The sequence below is a fragment of the Phascolarctos cinereus genome, unplaced genomic scaffold (assembly GCF_003287225.1).
Source record: "Phascolarctos cinereus isolate Bilbo 61053 unplaced genomic scaffold, phaCin_HiC Scaffold_7;HRSCAF=346, whole genome shotgun sequence".
In the NCBI taxonomy this organism is placed as follows: domain Eukaryota; kingdom Metazoa; phylum Chordata; class Mammalia; order Diprotodontia; family Phascolarctidae; genus Phascolarctos; species Phascolarctos cinereus.
This window is the reverse complement of record NW_027556180.1, coordinates 192,259,444-192,283,067: the sequence shown is the minus strand read 5'-3', so window position 1 is coordinate 192,283,067 and position 23,624 is coordinate 192,259,444.

The window sequence follows — 23,624 nt, the reverse complement described above, 5'->3', positions numbered from 1 at the left end:
GTAATCAGAAGCAAACACTTCTGAGGAGGCGCAAGGTCAAAGAAAGAATAGAATAAATGGGGGGGATAGGATTAAGGGAAAAAGAGTTAGTTTTTATAACATGACTACTATGGAAGTGTTTTGTATAACTGCACATGTATAACCTACATTAAGTTGCTTGCCTTTTCAATGAGGATGAGTGGGGAGGGAGGAAGGGAGAGAATTTGGCACCAAAAACACATATTAAAACAATGTTTTCACATGCAACTGGGAATTAAGAAATGTAGGAAATGCGGAATAGAAATCTATCCTGCCCTACAGGGAAGCAGAAGAGGAAGGGGATAAAAAAAGGGGGGGAGAAAAAAGAAGGGAGAGCAGACTAAGGAAAGGGATATTCAGAATTCATGCCTCTTGGGGTGGGGGAAAGGTGAGATGGGGTGAAAATTTGGAACTCAAAATCTTGTGGAAGTGAATGTTGAAAACTAAAAAAAATAGGCCTTTAAGAAACTAGAATATCATTCTTTCAGACAACATGATATTTTATTTAGAGAACACTAAAGAATCAAATAAAAACTAGATACAATAATTAACAACTCTAGAAAAAGTTTCAAATATAAAATAAACTTCCATTAGTCATCTACATTCTTATATATTAACAACAAATTCCAGTGGAAAAAGAGTGAAAAAAAAATTCCATTCAAAACAATTGCAGATATAAAATGCCTTGAAATCTACCTGCCAAGCAAGTCCAGGGATTATATGAAGAAAATTATTTTCAGCCATTTCAGTTGTACGTGATTCTTTGTGATCCAATTTGGGATTTTCTTGGCAAAGATGATGGAGTTGTTTATCATTTCTCTCCACAGTTCATTTTAGAGATGAGGAAATGAGGCAAAAAAAAAAAAGGCTAAGTGACTTGCCCAGGGAAATATACCAATAAGTTTCTGAGGCCACATTTGAACTTGGGAAGGTGAGTCTTCCTGACTTCAGGCCTAGCACTCCATTCACTGTGCCACCTAACTGCACCATGAGCAAAATTACAATACACTTGTTGCACAAATAAAAACAGTTGTAAGCAATTGAATGCTGAGTCAATAAAGCAAAAATGTCCCGAAGCATTAGAACAAAAGGAGAAGGCAGAAATAGAAAAAAGTAATACATCAATCACCACCAGAAAGAGATCCTATGAGGTAAACCCACAGCAATATTATAATTAATTTCTAAAATGCCCACCTCAAGCATAAAATATTATGAGAAACAAGGAAAAACATAAATTGCATATGGTGATGCCACAATTTGAATGAAATAAGACCTCTTTGTGGTGACAATAAAAGAACACAGGTCTCAGATTACTATGTATAGAAAAGCAAAATAACTGGTGTTTCAGCCAAAAACATCATACCCAGCAATATTAAGCATGACCCTGAATAAAAAAGGAGAATTTTTAATGAATTGCAAGACTTCCTGGATTTTGTTGCAAAAAGAACAAAACAAAAACAAACCAAAAAACTGAACACAGTAGAAAATTTGACATGCAAAGTCCAAAACAATAAATAAATACAGTGAACTTCAAAGATTAATTACAAGGTACACAATAAAGACAGACTGTATTTTTATACAAGGAAATATAAATTGTAAATCTAACATAGGTATTGGATAGTTCAAAAGAAAAATTGGAGTAAACATGAATATGGTGCAATACTAAAAAGTAAACTGTTTAGGAAAAAATAAAAAGAGGCAGAGCCAAGATGGCAGAGTAAAAGCAGTGACGTCCTTGAGCTCTGCTCCAAACCCTCCAAATGCCTTTAAAAAAATAGCTCTAAACAAATTCTAAAGCAGCATAACTCTGAAAAAGACAGAGTGAAAGAAATTTCTAGCCAAGATAGCCCTGATGGTTGAATGGAAAGGTGTATCATGCCCGGTGGGGAGAAGAGCTCAGTTCAGCATGGGCACACAGGAAAGGCAGGCCTCAGCAAATCTGGAGCAGGCCTCAGAGCACTGAATCAAAGGCAGCTGTGGTGGATTCTAGACTTCTCAACCCATGAATGCCAAAGACAACTTAGAAGGTCAGTAGGAAAAGTCTGGATCTCTGATGCTGAGAGAAAAGCTCTGTTGTGGACTCAGCCCCAACCCCTGAGCATGGCCCCAGAGATAGTGGCTACCTCATGAGCTTTGGGCCCACAGACTGAGGAGGAATCAAGTGGCTGATCAGAGGGGGGATGGTAGGGGTCTTTCTGTTGGTGCAACATTCTCTTGCTTTGCCTGTGCTTGGATCTGAGCTTTAATTAAAAGAGGAAAAAGGCAATCTACATTATATGTCAGTCATAATAATCAATATTTTAGACTGTTTAAAATATGCAGACAGTATAAGGTTGGACTATTTCTGTGATTTAGAAAATGATGAGTTAGTAGACTTAGAAAAATATGGAAAAACTTGGATTTATGAAGACATTATCCATCCACAGAGAAACAGAGGACATAGATGCATATGAACATGTAGGTTTATAAATCAGTTATTAAAGATATCTAAGCATATGTACATGCATGTATACATGTACGTACTTATATATGTGTGTATGTCCATATATTTATATACTTACATTTATCTTAGTATATATGCATGTATATATGTATACATATATAAGTATATATACATATAAGTTTATGCATGTATACGTACATACATATATATATATATATATAGTTTCTGACATACTCTTTTCCAGTTCTCTCAGCAATTTTTGTCAAACATGGAGTTCTCATCGCAGAAGCTGAGGTCTTCGGGTTCCTGAAATAACAGATTGCTATAATATTTGACTACTGTAACCTATTCCACTCATCCACCATTCTATTTCTTAGCCAGTACCAAGCAGTTTTGATGATTGCTGCTTCATAATACAATTTAAGATTTTAAATGTGTATGCCACCTATCCTATTTCTTTTCATTAGTTCCCTTGAAATTCTTGACTTTTGTTATTCCAAATGAATCTTGTTTTTATTTTTTCTAGGTCTATAAAATAATTTTTTGGTAGTTTGATTTGTATAGCACTGAATAAGTAAATTAACTTATGTAGAATAGTCATTTTTATTATATTAGCTCAGCCTATTCATGAGCAACTGATGTTTTTCCAATTATTTAGATCTGACTTTATTTGTGTGAAAAATGCTTTGTAATTGTGTTCATATAGTTCCTGCATTTGTTCCTGGTGGTAGACTCCTAAATATATTTTATAGTGTCTACAATAAGTATAAATGGAATTTCTCTTTCTATCTCTTCTGTTGGGCTTTGTTGGTAATATATGTAAAAATGCTTATGATTTATGTGGATCTATTTAATAACCTGCAATTTTACTAAAGTTGTTAATTATTTCAAGTAGTTTTTTACTTGATTCTGTAGGATTCTTTAAGTATTTCATCACATCATCTGCAAAGAGAGATAGTTTTATTTCTTCTTTGCTTATTATAATACTTTCAATTTCATTTTTGTCTCTTGTTGCTAAAGCTAACATTTCCAGTATGATATAGAACAACAGTGGTGATAGTGGACATCCTTGTTTTACCCCAATCTTATTGGAAATGCTTCTAGCTTCTCTCCATTCTTTTTGATACTTGCTGAAGGTTTTAGGTTAAATGGTATTTATTATTTTAAGGAAGACACCATTTATTCCTAGACTGTCTAATGTTTTCAATAAAAATGGGTGTTGTATTTTGTCAAAAGCTTTTTCTGCATCTATTCAGATGATCATGTGGTTTCTATTAGTTTTGTTGTTGATATGATCAATTATGCTGATAAGTTTTCCTAATGGTGAACCAGCACTGCATTCCTGATATAAATGCTACCTGGTCATAGTATTCTTATGACAAATTGATTTAATCTACTTGATAACACTTTGTTTAAAATTTTTGCATCTATATTCATTACAAAAATTAGTCTATAATTTTCTTTCTTTGTTTTGACTCTTCTTGATTTAAGTATCAGCACCATATTTGTGTCATAAAAAAAGAATTTGGTAACAATCCTTCTCTTATTTTCCCAAGTAGCCTACTGGAATTATTTTTCTTTAAATGTTTGATAGAATTGGCTTGTAAATTCATCTGGCCCTGGAGATTTTTTTTTTTCCTAGGACATTCTTCAATGGCTTGTTCAATTTATTTTTCTGAGATGGGGTCATTTAACTATTTTATTACCTCTTTGGTTAATCTAGGCAAGTTATAGTTTTGTAAATATTTATCCATTTCACTAAGATTGTCAAATGTATTGTCATACAGTTGGGTAAAATAGTTCCTAATTATTGTTTTAATTTCCTATACCTTGGTGGTGTATTCACCCTTTTCATTTTTGATACTGGTAATTTGGTTCCCTTCTTTCTTTCTTTTTTAATTAAATTAACTAAAGGGTTATCTTTATTTTTTTTATAAAAGCAGCTATTAGTTTTATGTAATAGTTTAATAGGTTTCAAAATTTGAATTGTATTAATCTCTGCTTTTATCTTCAGCATTGTAATTTGGTATTTAACTGAAGATTTTTAAATTTTTTTCCAGGTTTTTTTTGTACTTTTTTCTAATATTCTATTATTTTAGGGAATTGGGTTAATTAACTTGCCTAGGGTCACACAGCTACTAAGTGTCAAGTGTTCAGTCTAAGGCCAGATTTGAACTCAAGTACTCTTGAATTTGGGGATGTTGAGGTCTCCCACTCATATAGTTTTTCTGTCTATGTTTTCCTGTAGCTCCCTGAACTTCCCCTCTAAGAATCTGGATGCTTTACCATTTGGTGCATATATATTTAGTAATGATATTACTTCATCATCTATGGTACTTTTCAGCAGGATGTAGTTTCATTCCATATCTCATTTGAAAAGATGTATTTCTGTTTTTGCGTTGTCTGAGATCAGGATTGCTCCTCCAGCTTTTTTTTAAACTTCACCTGAAGAATAATATATTCTACTACAACCTTTTACCTTTACGCAGTACGTGTCACTGTTTCTCAAATGTGCTTCCTGTAAACAACATACTGTAGGATTATGGTTTTTAATCCATTCTGCTATCCACTTCTGTTTTATGGGAGAGTTCATCCCACTCATATTCACATTTATGATTACTATCTGTGTCTTTCTCTCCATCCTTCCCCCCCTCACCACCATTTATGCTTTTTCTTTCTCCTTTCTCCTTTCCCTCCTCACTAGTGTTTTGCTTTTGACCACTGCCTCCCTCAGTACCTCCTCCCTTCTATTAGCCCATTCCTTTTTCTTCCCCTTTACCCTTAATACTTCTTCCCTCCTTTCTATTCCCCCTCCATTTTCTTTCCCCTTTTCCCTCCTACTGCTTATAGGGCGAGGTAGATTTCTACCACTAACTGATTATTTTATTCCCTTCTTGAGCCAAATCTGATGAAAGGAAGGTTCAAACAATGCTCATCTCCCTCCTTTCTTGCCCTCTGCTGCAATTGTTTTTTGTGTCTTGTAATGTAATTTACCCTTGTTTGCCTCCTCCCTTCCTTTTCTCTCAATGCCTTGTCTTAGATCAGGTTAATCCACTTACTTGGATCCATTTAACCACTCTATTTGTTTCATCATTACATCAAAGACAACTTATATCCACCTTCTTTATGTATACCCATTTAACATGGTTTAATAAAAATACAGTTCTCAAGAGTTGCAATTGTCATCTTCCCTTGTAGGGATGTAAAGAGTTTGTCTTTTTTAACAACATATTGTAACTTTCTGTCCCATTTATATTTTTATTTATTTTTTCACTCTTTCTATTTTTGTTTGACTGATTCTTGCTCTCCCATAGAGTCATTAGCTTCCATTTCCCCAATTCATATTTTTAACAAATTATTTTCTTCTATTAGATTTTGTGCCTCCTCCATTTTGTGAATTGTATTTTTTAGGTAACAGTTTACTTCAGTGCACTTTTTCCCATTTGGCCAATTGTATTTTTTAAGGACTTGTTTTCTAAAGTTAATGTTTGTCCTTCTTTTTCAGGCTATTGACTTTCTCTTGCCCACCTCTCAATTTTTTCCTTTACCTCTCTTATTTGATTTTTAAAATCCTTCTTGAGCTCTCTAAGAAGGCTTTTTGGGCTTCAGATCAGTTCATATTCCATTTTGAGGTGGCAGATGTGGGTTTGTTGACAATGTTGTCCTCTTCAGAATTTCTGCCTTCATCTTCACTTTCTCATAATATGAATCTATGGTACATTTCTTTTTGTTCATGGTGTTTGCTTACTTCCTGTCCTTTAAAGAGATTGATCTCTCCTGGTGGGGATCAGAGGGAACTGATGCAACCTTCTTGTGTTGGGAGCCTAGGGCCTGGTCATTGGTTTTGTGTGCTTGGGCCTCCAATGGTGGCAGACGTAGGCTGTAGAGTTCTGGCCAGTTACCTATTTTTAGGCTGGAATTCTAGAGCAACCCTAGGTTGACTGATTTTCCTTTCCTTTCATTTTCTTCAACTTCTTTCAGATGGATTTTGCAGGGTGTTTATCCTCCTAGGGCCCTTTGTAGTGCTGCTCCCCTTAATTTTTCTGAGGCACTGGGAGAACCTGTTTCTATAGAATGTGAGGCACCTGGCATTATTCTCAGCTTGTTCCCACCAGTTCCCCAGCTCTCACTTAGTTACTTGGGGATATATGAATTGGCATTTGCCTGCTCTACCACCTGGATTTCAGGACCTCCTGAAAGGTATGCTGAGATGAGGCTTTCCACTAGCTTGCTGGGATGCCTCCCTTTCTGTACTGCTTTTCTTCCCCCCAGGGAAAGAGGGGCCTTACCCATTAATCCCTCAAGCTACCTGGGCTACAGTACTGCTAGACCCCATCTTTCTTCTGTTTCAGCTGTTCCAGGGTTTTTCATTGGGTGATATTTTGTGGGTTTTCAGAGGTTAATATGGGAGGGTAAGAGTGACTTACCTCTTACTCTACCATCTTGACTCCTGGAAGCAGAAGTCCAACACTTGTAACACTTGATAACTGTATTATTACACCATTTTAAAAGGGTATACACGCAGGGAGGTGGGTATAAGTTGACTTTGATGTGATGATTAAAAAAAATCTAATCAAGTCTGTTAAATGGAATTAGGTAAGTGGATTAATGTGATTTAACTAAGAAAATGTACTGAGAGAAAAGGAAAAGAGGAGACAGAGAAGAGTAAATTATGTTACAGAAAGGGCTCAAAAAACTATTACAGTAGAGGGAATGAAGGGAGGGAGATGAGCATTGTTTGAACCTTACCATCATCAGATTTGGCTCATGGATGGAATAACATAATCAGTTAGGTATAACAATGTAACTTGCCTTATTGGCAGTAGGAGGAGAGAAGGGAAAGCAGAGGATGGGGGATAGAAGGGAGACAAGTAGTAGTAAAGGTAAAGGGGAATTAAATGGAATGGGTAATAGAAGGGAGGTGGGACTGAGGGAGGTAGAACTGAAGGAGGCTCAGGTAGAAAGCAAAAGACTAGTGAGGAGGGAAAGGGAGAAAGGAGAAAGAAAAACACAAACAGGGAACATAGGATGGCAAAAAAAGACACAGATAGTAATCATAACTGTGAATGTAAATGGGATGAACTCTCCCCTAAAATGGAAGCAGATCATAGAATGCATTAAAAGCCTTTATCCTACAATATGTTGTTTACAGAAAATACATTTGAAACAGAGGAACACACACAGGGCAAAGGTAAAAGTCTGGAGTAGAATATATCATGCTTCAGCTGAAGAAAAAAAAAAGCAGGGGTAACAACCCTGATCTCAGACAAAGCAAGGACAAAAATAGATTTAATTAAAAGAGATAAGGAATGCAACTACATTTTGTGAAAAGGTGCCATAGACAATGAAGTAATATGATTTCTAAACATCTATGCACTAATTGGTATAGCCTACAGATTCTTAGATGGGAAGTTCAGGAAGTTACAAGAAGTAAACAACAAAACTATACTACCGGGGGACCTCAACCTCTCCCTCTCTGAACTCGATTAATCTAACCACAAAATAAACAAGAAAGAAGTTAAGGAGGTGAATAAAAAATTTAGATATGGTAGACCTCTGGATAAAATTGAATAGTATAAAAAAGAATATACTTTTTTCTTGGCAGTACATGGCACATACACAAAAATTGACTATGTACTAGGGCATAAAAAACTCACACTTCAATGCAGAAAGGAAGACATATTAAATGCATCCTTTTCAGGTAATGATGCAATAAAAATTATATGTAATAAAGTACCCTGGGAAGATAGACTTTAGTTTCCTATAAAGATACTTGGAAACTAAATAATATAATCCTAAAGAACGAATGGGTCAAACAAGAAATCATAGAAACAATCAATAACTTCATTGAAGAGGATGACAATAGTAATACAATGTAATAAAACCTATGGGATGCAATGAAAGCAGTTCTTAGGGGAATTTTTATGTATCTAAATGCTTACATGAATAAAATAAATAAAGAGGAGATCAATGATTTGGGTGTGCAACTAAAAAGAAAAAAAGAGAAAAAAATTAAAAATCCCTCATTTAATACCAAATTAGAAATACTAAAAACCAAAGAAGATATTAATAAAATTGAAATTAAGAAAGCTATTAAACTAATAAATAAAACTAAGCTGGTTTCATGAAAAAAAACCCAATGAAGTAGATAAACCTTTTGCTAATTTAATTTTTAAAAATGAAAGAAGACAATCAAATTACCAGTATCAAAAATGAAAAAGAAGAGAAAACTAACACAATAATTAACAAGTTTTTTGCCCTCCTGCATGCCTATAAATTTGACAATCTCAGTGAAATGGATGAATAGTTACAAAAATACAAATTGCTCAGATTAACAGAAATAAAATACTTAATCCAATCTCAGAAAACTTAATTTAAGAAGGCATTAATGAACTGCCTAGGAAAAAATCCCCAGGGCCAGATGAATTTGCAAGTGAATTCTATCAAACATTTAATGAAAAAATTATTCCAGTACTACATATACTATTTGGGAAAATACAAGAAGAAGGAGTCTTACCAAATTCTTTTTGTGATACAAATATAGTGCTGATACCTAAAACAGCAAGAATAAATACAAAGAAAGCAAATTACAGACCATTTTCCCTAATGAATATGGATGCAAAAATTTTAAATGAAATATTAGCAAATAGATTGCAACAAATTATCAGAAGAATAACACAATATGACCAGGTAGGATTTCTATCAGGAATGCAGGGTTGATTCATTATTAGGAAAACTGTCAGCACAATTGATTATAGCAATAATAAAACTAGCAGAAACATGATCATCTCAATAGATGTAGAAAAAGCTTTTGACAAAATACAACACCCATTTTTATTAAAATCACTAGAGAACGTAGGAATAAATGTACTATCTACCTAAAACCTTCAGCAAGCATTATATGTAATAAAGATAATCTAGAAGCATTTCCAATAAAATGAAGGGTGAAACAAAGATATCAATTATCACCATGGTTATTTAATATGGTAATGGAAATGTTAGCTTTAGCAAGTAGAGAAGAAAAATAAATTGAAGGAATCAGAACAGGCAAAGAAGAAATAAAGCTATCACTCTTTACAGATGATATGATGATATATTTAGAGAATTCTAGAGAATTAAATAAAAAAAACTACTTGAAATAATAAATAACTTTAGCAAAGTTGCAGGCTATAAAATAAACTCTAATATATCATTGACATTTCTATATATTACCAACAAAACCCAACAGCAAGAGATAGAAAGAGTAATTTCATTTAAAGTTACTGTGGACATTATACTTAGGATTCTACCTACCCAAAAGTATATGAAACTCAGGAACTATATGAAAACAATTACAAAACACTTTGCACACAAATAAAGTAAGATCTAAATAATTGGTAAACAACAACAACAACAACAACAAACAAAAAAAAAAGAGTTGCTCCTGCGTAGGCAGAGCTAATTATAATAAAAATGACAATTTTATCTAAGCTAATTTATTTATTCAGTGTCATACCAATCAAACTACTAAAATTTATTTCATTGAGGTAGAAAAAATGGTAAGAAGTTTTAACTGGAATAATAAAAGCTCCAGAAGAATGAGGAAACTAATGAAAAGAAATGCAGGGGAAGGTGGTCTAACTGTTCCAGATCTGAAATTGTATTATAAAGCAGCAATCATCTAATCTACTTGGCACTGGCTAAGGCATAGAGTGGTGGATCTGGTGGAATAGGTTAGTTATTAAAGACATAGTAGTTAATCCCTATATTAATCTACTATTTGATAAACCCAAAGACCCCAGCTTCTGGAAAAAAAAACTCACTATTTAGCAAAAAGTTCTGGGGAAACTGGAAAAAGAGTGAAAGAGTGTGTCAGAAACGAGGCATAGACCAAAATCTCATACCATATAACCAAAGAAAGTCAAAATAGGTCCATGATTTTTTTTCAGCCAAAGACAGGGTTTATTAGAACATCCATCATATTGGTCAGACTCTTAAGGAACCTGAACATCTATGTTGTTGTTATTGGCTACATTGTGAAAACTCAAGCAGTGGCTAGATTAAGAGAATCTAAGCTTCTTAATGGAGACAAGGCGGACCTTATATATAGAAACACTGTGGGAAGGATCTAGGATTGGCCAAGTAACTTGGGGGTAACTGGAAAAGGGGTCTAAAGAGATCTGGATGGGGAGTGGCCAGTTAACTGGGGTGAACGGAACTCCTGGGACCTGGACAATGAAGCCTCGCTAGGATTAAGTGTGGGAAGTGACTGGGGGCCATAGGCAGGGCTAGGCTAGGGAGAGGAGATTGGATGTAGCCTGAATGAAAGGCCAGTTGATGGGATTATAGCCTCACATGAAGACCATAGATTTGACCTTGTGGGAAAGTCCAGGGTTTTCCTTTCTGGGGTCTAGATCCAATCCTCATCATTCCCCCCTCAAACAAATGGGATCCAAATTCTTTTGGAGCAAGGGGTGAAGGTCTCAGCTTTTAAACTGCTTCCTGCTGGCAAGGGGCTTAGAGCTGTTCCTGCTTCAAGGGAGTCTCAAAGAGGAGGTTGACTTGAACCAAGCACAGGGTACATCTAGGGAATGATGTGGGGACATTGGCTGATACTTGCTGTTTGCTACCAACTTAGGTGAATGGCTTGTAGTCTGGAACACACAAATCTGATAGAAAAAACTGCAGGGCCCAGATATAAAGCAGGGACTACATTTAGGGCTCAACTTTGAGAGGATAAAACAACCTTAGTTCTGTTTGAATTCAGTTTTCCAACAATGCAGTATCAAATCCACCTCATAGCCAGACTCAGGGATAGTCAGGTGGGTAACATTCCCTTTCAAAAGAACATAATGGGGAAACTGAGCAAGGAGGCGCCCATCTTAGACTGAAGCTAAAATTGTCCTCTCAGCTTTTCCTAATGCTGACTTCCCACCAGTATCACCTTCTCTGAGTAGCTTGTGACATTTCTCTCAGATGGTGGATTATTGATTATTGAGGGGTTATGACCCATCGGAAAGCTCAAAATAAAATCTTATGAGCTTTTACCTCAAACAGCAAGTTTTACTAATCACAGATTAGGAAAAACTGTTCCAGAATTTACATCTCCAACTTAACTTTGTCCAGGCATAAAAGGTCAATCATTAGAAAATTCTATACACTTCCAAATTCTCAGCAAGCCATATATAATCCAAACAAGTTTTTTGGCTAGTTTACACATGAATAGTCAACAATAGCTAAATTATTTTAGCAGTAACCAAATTATGAAAGCTTGCTTGACATAACTGAAAGTTTACCAATTTGAAACTTAAAATAAACCCATTAACCATCAGGTGACTTCAGTTTTGTTAAATATACTTACAAATTACTTTACACAGAGAATCAAGAAATCACCATTAATAGTTAAAACTACAAATTTTAAAGAGCATGCTTGCCCAAGTTTGGAGGCTAGCTTCATTACCTTGAGAAGTATGTGCTGAACCTGGTTGATGCTTCTGGCAAAGGTTGCCCTAGAGCCCAAGGCCATGGCCAGGGGGTTCCACACCATACTGCTTCCTCTCTCTCTTCTTCCATTTCCAGGTGGGGGAGGGTGAAATCAAAGGTGAGGGGAAAAGGGTGAACGAAACTCTCTTCTCATATGAGAGGGGTTAACAGATACCCTCTTGACTCAAGGGAAGGAAACACCAGGCTGAACAGGTGTTTAGAAACTCCTTAATGATCAATCACAAAACCTCCAGAACATGCCAAAATATTTTTAGCTGTTTGAACTTTCCCTGTAACCTCCATGAAGGAGGATTCAGAGGTGCAGAGGGAATGGAGTAAGTAAGCCTCAGGGACCAAAAAGCAACTGCAGTTTTCCCCAATTCCCTAGCACTGAGGGAATTAACAGAATTGAGCATACACTTCCAGATAGGGCCTCCATTCTTGTCCTCTATGCTGTGGAAGGTGTACTCAGGTCCACAGCCTTGAACTCACCCAGTGGACCGAGGGCCTGAGAACACCAGGCCGAATGTAAGACAGCCTTGTAACTGTCTACCTGAAAATCACCTCCAAGCCTTGGTGCTTGGAGAGTGACTCCAACTGCAGAACAAGAAAGAAGGGCAGGGGAGCAGCTTATATACCTTCCAGTCTTGGCTGGAGAAGAACTTACGGATAGGCAGTTTTCCCTCATGGGCCACCAAAATGGTATGATTTAGGGGTTCAGGGGTCCTGGGACCCCAAAATCACATGTGGGTCCTATCTAAAAGAATTCCACCCAAGCCTTCTTTCAGCCAAAGACAAGATTTATTAGAACATTCATTATGTTGGAGAGACTTTTAGGGAATATGAATGTCTATGAGCTATTGGCTAGATTGTAAAAATCTGAGCAGTGGCTAGGTTATAAGAATCTGAGCAGTGGCTAGATTTTAAGATTCTGACGCCATGATTTATGTAAAGGCTAATAGTATAAACAAACTTGCAGAACAAGGAATTGTTTATCTGTCAGATTCATGGAGAGCAGAATCATTCATGGCCAAACAGGAGATAGAGAACATTATGAAGTATAAAATGGATAATTTTGATTACATTATCTTGAAAAGTATTTTGCACGTGCACACACACACACACACACACACACACAAAACAATGCAACAAGGATTAGGGGGAAAGCAGAAAACTGGGAGGTTTTAAAACCAAAGTCTCTGATAAGGACCTCATTTTTAAAATATATGGAGAATTAAGTCAAATTTGTAAGAATACAAACCATTCCCCAACTGACAAATTGTCAAAGGATAGGAACAGACAGTTCTCAGTTGAGGAAATTAAAGCCATGTATAGTCATATGAAAAAAGTATTCTAAAACACTATTGATTAGAGAAATGCAAATCCAAACAACTCTGAGGTACCACATCACACCTATCAGATTAATCAACATGACAAAAGAGGAAAATAATAAATGTTGTAGTAGATGTGTGAAAATTGAAACACTAATGCATTGTTGGTGGATTTGTGAAATGATCCAACCACTTTGGACATCAATTTAGAGCTATGTCCAAAGAGCTATAAAAATGTGCATACCATTTGAACCAGCAATAGCACTTCTAGGGCTATATCCCAACAACGCATTAGTGTATCAATTTTCACATATCTCCTCCAATATTTAGGTGAGAATAAGTATTATGCACCTATTTCCACTGCTGACAGAAGATGAATGATGACATTTGGGACTGAATGAATCTCTCAGTAAATGTAAGAATTATTCAGTGTTGTCAGAAGCAGTAGTAAAAGGTACATCGGTGTTTCTTTTTTCATACTAACTAAAGAACAGATTGTACTTAAACATTGTCATGAGTATTCATCATAAAGATAGTATAAATGTAATGCCATAGCTTGTTTTTCCTCAGCAATGATACAATTATTGCTTATATTGTCATTGAAGACAGAATGCATTATTTTCTAACAAGTCTCACTTTTCTAACTTTTGCATTTATCCTAAACTAGTTATATTCTAATCTCTAATTGGCTCTACTGTAAAATTTAGAACATTCTTATATCAGCACATAATGGGGACATATGGTACTGCCTTTTTCACTAATGATTACCTCTGTCCTGCCAATTATATTAAATAAACACTCTGTGGATTGGATGCCGTACTACATACTTCTTTGCATACATTGATGCCATACCAATTGAATGTATACGTTATTCCCTCCTTAAGCCAAATTTGATGAGAATAAGATTCACTCATTCCCTCTCACCTTCCCCCATTTCCCCTCCTCTGTAAAAACTTTTTCTCATCTGTTTTATGTGAGATTATTTACCCCATCCTACCTCTACCTTTCTCCTTCTCCCAGCATAATCCCTCTCACCCCTTAATTTTATTCTCCAGATATCAACCCTTAGATGAACAGCTCTTGATGCAACAGATTTCAGCAGGTATCACATCCAAATACTATCCCTGAGTGAAACAAGACTGGTGAATGAAAGCTGGCTTACCAAAGTTGGAATTCGATACACGATTTTATGGAGTGGTTGTAGTGATGGGGAGCACTGTGAATCTGGCATAGGTTTTGCAATCAAAACTAATCTGTCAATTAGCTTGTATATGTCCCAAAAGGAGTGAATGATAGACTGATGACAAAGTGATTGTCATTTGCAGGAAACCACTATTCTACCATTATCACTACTTATGCTGCCACCATGACAAGCTCTGATGAGGTCAAAGAAAAATGTTATGAAGACCTGTAGGCCATCATTATCAATGTGCCAAAGGAAGACAAGCTTACAATTCTGGGTGATTTTAATGCAAGAATAAGCACAGACTATCTATCGCCCATGGCAGGTAGCTCTTGGGAAGAATGGAGTTGGAAAGAGCAACAGCAATGATCACTTACTACTGAAGACTTGTGTAGCTCATGACCTCTCATCACTAATGCTATCTTCCATTTACCTAAATGCAATAAAACTCTTTGGATGCAACCTCACAGCAAAAATTATCATTTAATAGAGTATTACATTGTAAGGAGAAGAGACAGACAGGATTTGAGAGTGATAACAATGTGTGGTACAAAATGCTGGACTGATCATAGACTTATCCTCTTCAAGCAAAACATTCACATTCAACAAAAGTGGCATCCTTGAGGTAAGAAGACTTAATGTCAGCAGATTAGAATGCTTCTTCACATCACTCAGCATGAACATTCCATTGCTAAATTGCATGGAAAACTGAGCCAATACACAGTTGGCAACAGAGGAGCAGAAAAGGAGTAGGCAGTTTTCAGACAGGTGATGTAAAGCACTGCATTTACTTATCAGGGCCAGGAAACTCACAAACATCAAGATTAGTCTGATGAACATGATGGGAAAATTCAGAAGCTGTTAAATGAAAAATAAGAAAACCATTGAGTTTACCAGCAGGAAAGTTTATACACCACTAAGAATGCAGAATCTAATGCCATCAAAAGTACAAGAGAAACTGAGAGAGATGCAGGATTTTTAGCTCAGTAGAAGACAAATGAAATAGATTTTTATGCTGATAGTAACAATCCAAAGCACTTTTATTATGCCTAAAGGCTATTTATGGGTCAAAGACCCATGGTGCGTCTCCCCTACTCAGTGATGATGGAGCCACATTGATTAGTGGTAAGGACATGATCCTAAAGAGATGAGTGGAATGCTTCCATAGTGTTCTCAAGAGTCTGTATAAATCAATGTTGAAGCCGTTGACTGTGTATCACAGGTTGAAGTTGATTCCTCTTTAGCCAAATTTCCAACTGAAGAAGAGGATTTGAATGTCATTAGCCTCTTGTCATGTGGCAAGATGCCCGATACTTATTGTGTTGTACATAAGATTTACAAGGCTGGGGGATCACTGCTCATACAAAAGCTGACTGAAATTTTCTAGGAACCATGGCAAGAAGAATTTATCCTGTAGGAATTTAAGAAAGCCTCCATTATTCATCTTTCTAAATAAAGGAAAAAGAAATAGGTTGCTCGCTGACAATCACAGGGAGGGCTCTTTCTCAGCAATATTCTTGCCAGAGACCTCCTTAATAGGTTGGTCTTTTACCTGGAAGATAGTCATCTACCTGAAAGACAGTGTGGTTTCAGAAAGGGCTAAGGAATGATTAATATGGTATTTGCTGATGGACAACTGCAAAAGAAGTGTCAGGGGCAGAACAGAGGTTTTTATACAATGTTTTTCAGTCTAAATAAGGCTTTTATTTTGTCAGTCATGAGGGCTTATGGAAAATTATGACAATTTGGTTGCCAGGAGAAGTTTATCAGTATTGTGCTTTGAGTTCATGATGGCATACTTGCCTAGGTTCTAGCTAATGGACAATGCTCTTGTGCTATCCCAGTCACCAATGGAGTGAAACAGGTCTGTATGCTTACTCCCATGCTTTTCAGCATGATTTTTTCAACAATGTTGTCAGACACTTCAATTAAGACAAAAATTGCATCAAGGTCAATTGTTGCACTGATGGTTATGTTTTTCACAAAATTGTATTGAGGTTCTTAACATCTGTTTGTTTGTTATTGTTAGATTTATCTAGATCTAGAAGTTGTACTTTAGGTGCTCACTATTAGTGTTTTATTTCCTATTATCTCATTCACTCATTTAGCTTTTCCATTATATATTTAGATGCATATGTGTTAAGTAATTATATCACTTACTTTACAGTAAAATATAATTCCCATGTTCATCTTTTTAAGTATATTTCTGCTATTCCCCTGAAATCATGATTGCTACAACTGTCTGTTTTGTTTCATTTGAAGCATAATAAATTTTACTACACCATTCAGTTTTAACTATGAATCTTTATGTTTCAAATTTATTTCCATAAATAACATATTGTTGGATTATATTTTGTAATCTGTTCTGAAATCTTCCATTTTGAATGATTTCATCTCATTCATATTCATAGTTATAAATTCTAATTGTGCATTTCCCTCCATATTATTCTTATAGTTATCCTTCTCTTTCTTTCCTTCCCATTAATTATAGAGAAGAAAGGAGTGGTGAGAGACAGTGTACTGAGCACTGCTGTGCCAGGTTTGATGCAATCTGGTTCTACTTCATGCCCCTTCTCTTTTCCTCACACAGAGCCCAATCATAGATTCTTATTTTTTCCTTCAATTCCTTCTAAATCTTTCTTTCTGGTCATTCATCTGTACTTGTTTAATATGTTTAATTATCATCCTTAATTTTACTTGTTTAATTATTTGTTTAATTACCATCCTTAATTTGATGCCCAGGTCTCTATATTTAGGTTGAGTGTCTCTTCTTAGCTTAGTTCCCATATTACCAATGTCTTTTTGTACATCTCTAACTAGATGTCATATAAATATTCCAAACTCAACATATCTGAAATACTATTCATTTTATTTTTCCTCATACTATCTATTCTCCATTTGCTATTACTACTGAGAGTACCTCCTTCAACCCAGATGTCCATACTCAAAAGTTTGTGCCATCTTCAACTTTATTTAATGTCACACACATTGAGTTCAAGTTGCATCATTTCAATCTTTACATCACCTCAGTTCCTTATATAAATCACTCTGATTCTACTCAAAGAGTCATCATCTCACACCTAGATTGCTGAAGAAGCCTTCTTTTTGGTTTCTGTGCCTCAGGAGTCTGCCCATTCCATTCTGTTCTCCACTTAGCTCCTAAAGTCATCTTCCTGAAGCACAGGACTGGTCAAATCACTCCTTACCCAGACTCACACAACAAAACTAAACAAAATTAAAAAAAACTCCATGGCAAACTGCTACCCTCAGGATCAAATGTGTTCCTGCATCAAATATGAAATCCAGTTTGGCTTTAAAGGCCATCACAACATTGTCCTATCTTGTATTTAGAGTATTGTTAATTAACTTTATTTTCATCCATGTACATTGAGGACACAGCAACAGTGGCCTCTTTCTGTGCCTCCAACATAACATTCTCTCTCCTAATTCAATTCTTTTTCAGTGTCTGTCCCTCATGTAAGGAATAGTCTCCTTCATGTTAACTATGTAATTTTACTGATTTTCTCTAGAATTCAAATAAAATACTGCCTTTTAAAGAGGGGCTTGTCTGACCCTCTCTAATGCTAATGACATATCTCCTAGATTTTCACCCATTTAGGCTCCGTACACCTCTTGTAAGTATTAATGTTGTCTCCTCCATGAATAATTCAGACTTTTTGGGACAGGAACTGTAGTGCCTGGTACATAGTAAGTGCTTAGTAAATCTGTGTTGATTGATTCCTCTACTTCAAATATAAAATGGTTCAAAAAGCAAAATGAGAAGATGAATAACAAAAATGGCATTTTCATGTCTCTTTATCTTTTCTTTTTTGATAAAAAATAGTCCTTGCTTCTTTTCTTTTGGAACTATCATAATTTATATCTGAGTTAACATTCTTGTACACACTAAGCAGGAGTTAAAAAGTCACATTAGTTGTATTGCTAAGATTGACTTATGTTCTTTTTTTTAACATAATGATTCCTCTTAAATGAGAGAGATATAACTTTATTAGTCAGAGACAAGGCAACACATTAAACAAAAAACAAAAAAAGAACCAATGCTTTATTTTTTTATGGAAAAGAACAGCAAAAATAGTCAATGAATGAAGTTTTTCTGAAGTTTTTTTTTCTTTTTTTCCTTACAGGAATCTCATTTTAAAATCCAGGATAAACGTATGTTACTGAATGTAAAGGGTAAGCCACCTGGTGGGACTTTTAGCAGAATTAAGCATAAGAATTCGAAATAAGAGAAGGACAAAGTCTGGATCCTTTCATCTGTGTTTCTTCTGTAATTGTATGGAGTGTAAAGGTTTCTTAAAAAGAAATAGCTTCAATTGAAACCCACTTAAAATTCTTTGATAAGGTGGGTCAGGTTACATGCCTAGAACAGGGATGTATATCTTATGAACAGGTAATAAACATTTGATGATACTGATGGCAGGTCATAACATTATTGTAATACACAGGGGTATAATATTAATGCTCAGAGACATAGGTAATTTTTTACTTATTATTCATCCACAACTGAACACTTAGAAGCTTTTGTCAGTTATTCAAGATGGATACCACTTGCTATGTTGAAGTTATAGAAAAAGCGGGATGAAATTTAATAATCACAACAAGAACTTTTATGTTAAAGAATATTTCCAGAAACCAAAATTGCTACAGAATAGTTTACCTGTCATTAATCCACTTAGGATCTACACAATGCTATTTTTAACTCATTTAGACATCATTTAATAATGATGATTTAAGGATGATAGTATTAAAATCCTATTATAGATTAAGGACATTACATATATGGTTCCTGTATTGAAGAAGACATTATGAAGTATAATATTATAACTTAACAATAGCCTATATTATAACTATTTCTGATGTATTTAACACACTCAGGCTAACTAGACATTAAACTCTAATTTTAGCTATGAGTAACACTGAAAATGAGAATAGCATCTTAAGTTTTCACATTATTTAATGTAGTGATTATCTTAGATTTTTTGAAGAGGCCATTTAAAATGCTCTTTTATATCAGTGTATACATAGATTCAGTCACCTAAGAGTACTTGTTTCAAAACATTTAACTGGAGTTTCCAGACAAAATGACAACATGGAAAATCTTAGAGAAGACCATCTTCCAAGGCAGTCTGACATAGATTCAAAGTTTTATCCAATGTACAAAGACTCAATAAATTAAAGGCATATTGAAATTAGCTACTCAATACAAGCCTAGATTGCACAAGGAAATAGTCTGAAGTCTATAGGTATTTCTTGTTAATCTGAAGACAGACTGAATGCCAATAAATGGAAATTGAACCCTGAGTAATCTTAGTTCTGGCCTGTCAAAGCCACCATAAAGGATTGAATCAGCTCTCAGTAATTTATATTGTAAGTAGGGCCTGGACAGTGTGTGCTTTCTTCTTAGGTTCTGCAAGGAGTCAAATGCCAATGCTTAAGACAAGGAATGCTTCTGTAGGAGCTACAAGAAACAACATGTTCTTGTGATAGATAATTCCCCAAGAAATGAGACAGAGCAACAATCAGGTAGCCTATAAAAGAGATCAGTCCTAGTTGATGATTTTGCAAGGAACTGGAGATTAAAAATATGTCATAGGTCAAAGCCTGTTATGGACCACTAAGAGGTAAAGGTAGAAAGAAGGAATTATGACAGAGGTCAGTCCAATATGATATCACTTCAATCAGAAGCCAGAGTGGCAGCAACATCCATATTATAGACAGGAAAAATCAGGGCTTACACACTCCTTTCAAAGGGTATGGAGGGGAAGACACAGGTCCTGGGACAAAGTCCTAATTCAGAAAATAGTTTGAATAGAAGAGTCAGTAAAATAAAAGCTTAAAATCCATGAAAAAAATTTTGTGATTTAATGGAAACTTGAGTTAAACCAAGAATAAGAGAGCAGCTCCATATTAAGGTATGAGTTTCAAGGAGAAAAAAAAATCACATAGTCATAAGGACTATAGGAGTACATGGAAGAAATAAGGTATAAGTTTAAAAAATATAAAAGCAGGAGGGGAAAATGTTAGAAGGACCATAAATTGCTTAATGTAAAAGGTAGAGAATCACACCCAAATATTATAGCTCTTCAAAAATGCAATATGGCACATAATACTCAATAATTCAATAAGAAAATAAGATATATTAAAATTAATTTTAAAAAACTGAAAAATATATCAGAAAACCTACTTAATAGCAAAAAAATGGTATATAAACAGATAGAAAAGAGATAATTTGAGAATTATTAGTTCCCTGAAAACTGTAACATGGATACTAAATTTCAAAGAAAAAAAAAGACATAAGAAATAACTTCTTAGATTTATTAAAACCAAAAGTCAAATGAAAATAGAAAGAATTCAACAACAACATTGGAAAAATCAAGTTGAAAAGATCCATGAATTTTATAGTCAAATTCTAGAGCTTAGATATAAAAGGAAAACAAGTAATTTAAAGTTAGACTGTAGATCAACTATTAAAAGAAGTAAGAATTGTGGAATATAATGATACAAAATGAAAATGAAAAGAGCTAACAAATAAAAATACTTATCCTATAATATTGAGAAGACTATTATTAGAGGGAGAGAATAGATCTTAAATGGAATAGATGGCTTTCAAATAGTCCTGAAGAAAGGAATAGATAGGTAGAATCTTTTCAATTAAAATTAGAAATAGAGACCTAAAAAGATAAATGCACATGAGCAACTAGAAGGAGCTAAATAATGGTACAGTTTTTACATTCTCTTAGGATGAAAAGAGACAGAATTCCACTGCCTTCAAAGTGCTGGCATTATTCATGATCAAGAAATTATAAAGACACAAAACAAGGTTGTCTATGATTATCACATTTATTTGAAAGAATTTTTAACAATGCTCACTAGAGAAATGACAAGAAAAAAATTTGATGGAGTAGCCATGGACAGAGGAAAAAAAATATTTTTTACATATAATTATGGTTAATTAGAAAATCCCAGAGTGAGTTAGAAAATATTAATTGCTTGCTATGTGCTCAAAACTGTTCCAAGTGCTAGCTAGAGATACAACAAAAGACAGTACATGGTCCCTACTCTCAAGGAATTCACATTCTAAATAAGGAACTCACACCTTAAAAATCTGTATAAGTTAAATCTATTTAATGTAATCTGTTAAAATCAATAACTTTAGAAAAGTGGAAGGATAGAAAATACATAAAACAAGCAATTCACCACATTGTCAATAAAACACAGAAAAAAGACAAAAATTATCTATTTATAATAATGCTAGAATTGTAAGAATAGCTGGTAGTATTGGTAAAAAGTCATATGTAGGAGCTATATGAATATAAGTACAAAACATTCTTTATAGAAACAAAGACATAATTTGAGGTATCAACAGTTTGTGTTTGCTCTATACATATATGTGTGAGTATATACACACATACATACATACATACACATGTATATATAGATATGTATATACACACATATATGAGGATACTGTCTAAAATATATAAAGATCTCATGTTATGCAAATTAAACTACCAGATGGTTACTATATAAAACACAAAAACATAATAAAACTAATAACCAAGAATCAAAGTTCAAGACTATTAGGGGGGCAAATTTGGAATTTTGTGCTTCTCACAATAGTAAAACCATAAGAGAGGAAGTGCCATGTGTGGGTATGTGTGTGTATATGTGTGCATATGTGTATATGTATATACACACATATGTGTGTATAATGAAGCCATTCTCAAAACAATCTATCAATGATTAAATTTTAAATGTTCAAAATTATTAATATGAAGAGAAATGCTAATTATCATAATTATCACCATCTATCAGTTTAGCAAAGATGATTAAAAGAAACCGTTATTATGGTAGATTTCATGGGAAGGTAGATAAACTACTCATTATTGGGACAGCTGTGCATTGATCCAACTTTTCTGGAAAGTAATTAAGAAATATGACCCAAAATTCACTAAAATGCATATATTGTGCTATGAAAAAAAATCAAAAATTTAATTTTTGTTCTATAAAATAACTGGAAACTAAGGAAATGACCATCCTTTGGAAAATGGATGTTTAAGTCATGGTAAATGAATATAAAAGAATATGATTCTACCATAAGAAGTGTGAGAAGAGACTGACTTAGCAAAACCAAAAAGGATTTTTTTAATGAATTGTTGCATAGGTAAATGAGCACAATTGGAAGAACAGTTTTACAATGATTACATTGTAAAACAAAAGAATTGTGAAAGATTGAAGAGATAGTATTAAAGCAATGGCCAATTAAACCATGAATATAAGAATGAATTATGCTTCTGATCTATTGGTTGAGAGGAGACAGTTCAGAGGAAAATCTACCTTTTTTAAAATTCATTCACTATCTGTATGTCTTTCCCTTGATGATACTTGTTACAAAGGCAGTCTTTTTTTTTTTTCTTTTCCCCTTTCTTTATTAGAGGCAGTGGAATATGAGGGAGATGATTTTAGTACTACAGAAAGAAAAAAAAAAGAGGGTCAACATGTCACTTATAAACATGCAAAAGAGGGGTTGAAGCCAAGATGGTGGAGTAAAAGCAATGACTTCATGAGCTCTCCCCCAAACCCCTTCAAATACCAGTAAAAAATGGCTCTAAAGAAATTCTAGAGTAGCAGAACCTACAAATGGACAAAGTGAAACAAATTTCCAGCCCAAGACAAACTGGATGGTTGATTAGAAGGGTGTATCACACCAGGCTGAGAGAGAAACACAGGTCAGCATGGGCACATAGACAAAATATACCTTGACAAACCTGGAGTCAGCCTCAGGGAACTGAATCATGGGCTGCTGTGGCAGTTTTCAGACTTCTTAACCCACAAATGCCAAAGATAACTTAAAAGGTCTCTACGAAAAGTCTGTGACCACTGGGAGAGAGAACATTGGTCCCAGACTCAGCCCACAATGGAGACTGCTTCTGGATTTTCGGGGCCACAGACTGAGGGGCAATTGAGGGGCTGATCAGAGAGGGGATTGCAGGGATCCCTTGGTTGGTGCCAAGGCAGGAATCTCCTGCTTTGCCTGTGTTTGGATCTGGAACAAAGTTCTGGGTGGTGGTGATCCTGGAGTGATGAGGAGCCCTGATATTGTGGAGTTTGAAGAGGTGGTATGGAGATAATCCTCCTCACAGTTCCAAGGCAGAAAAGAGTGCTT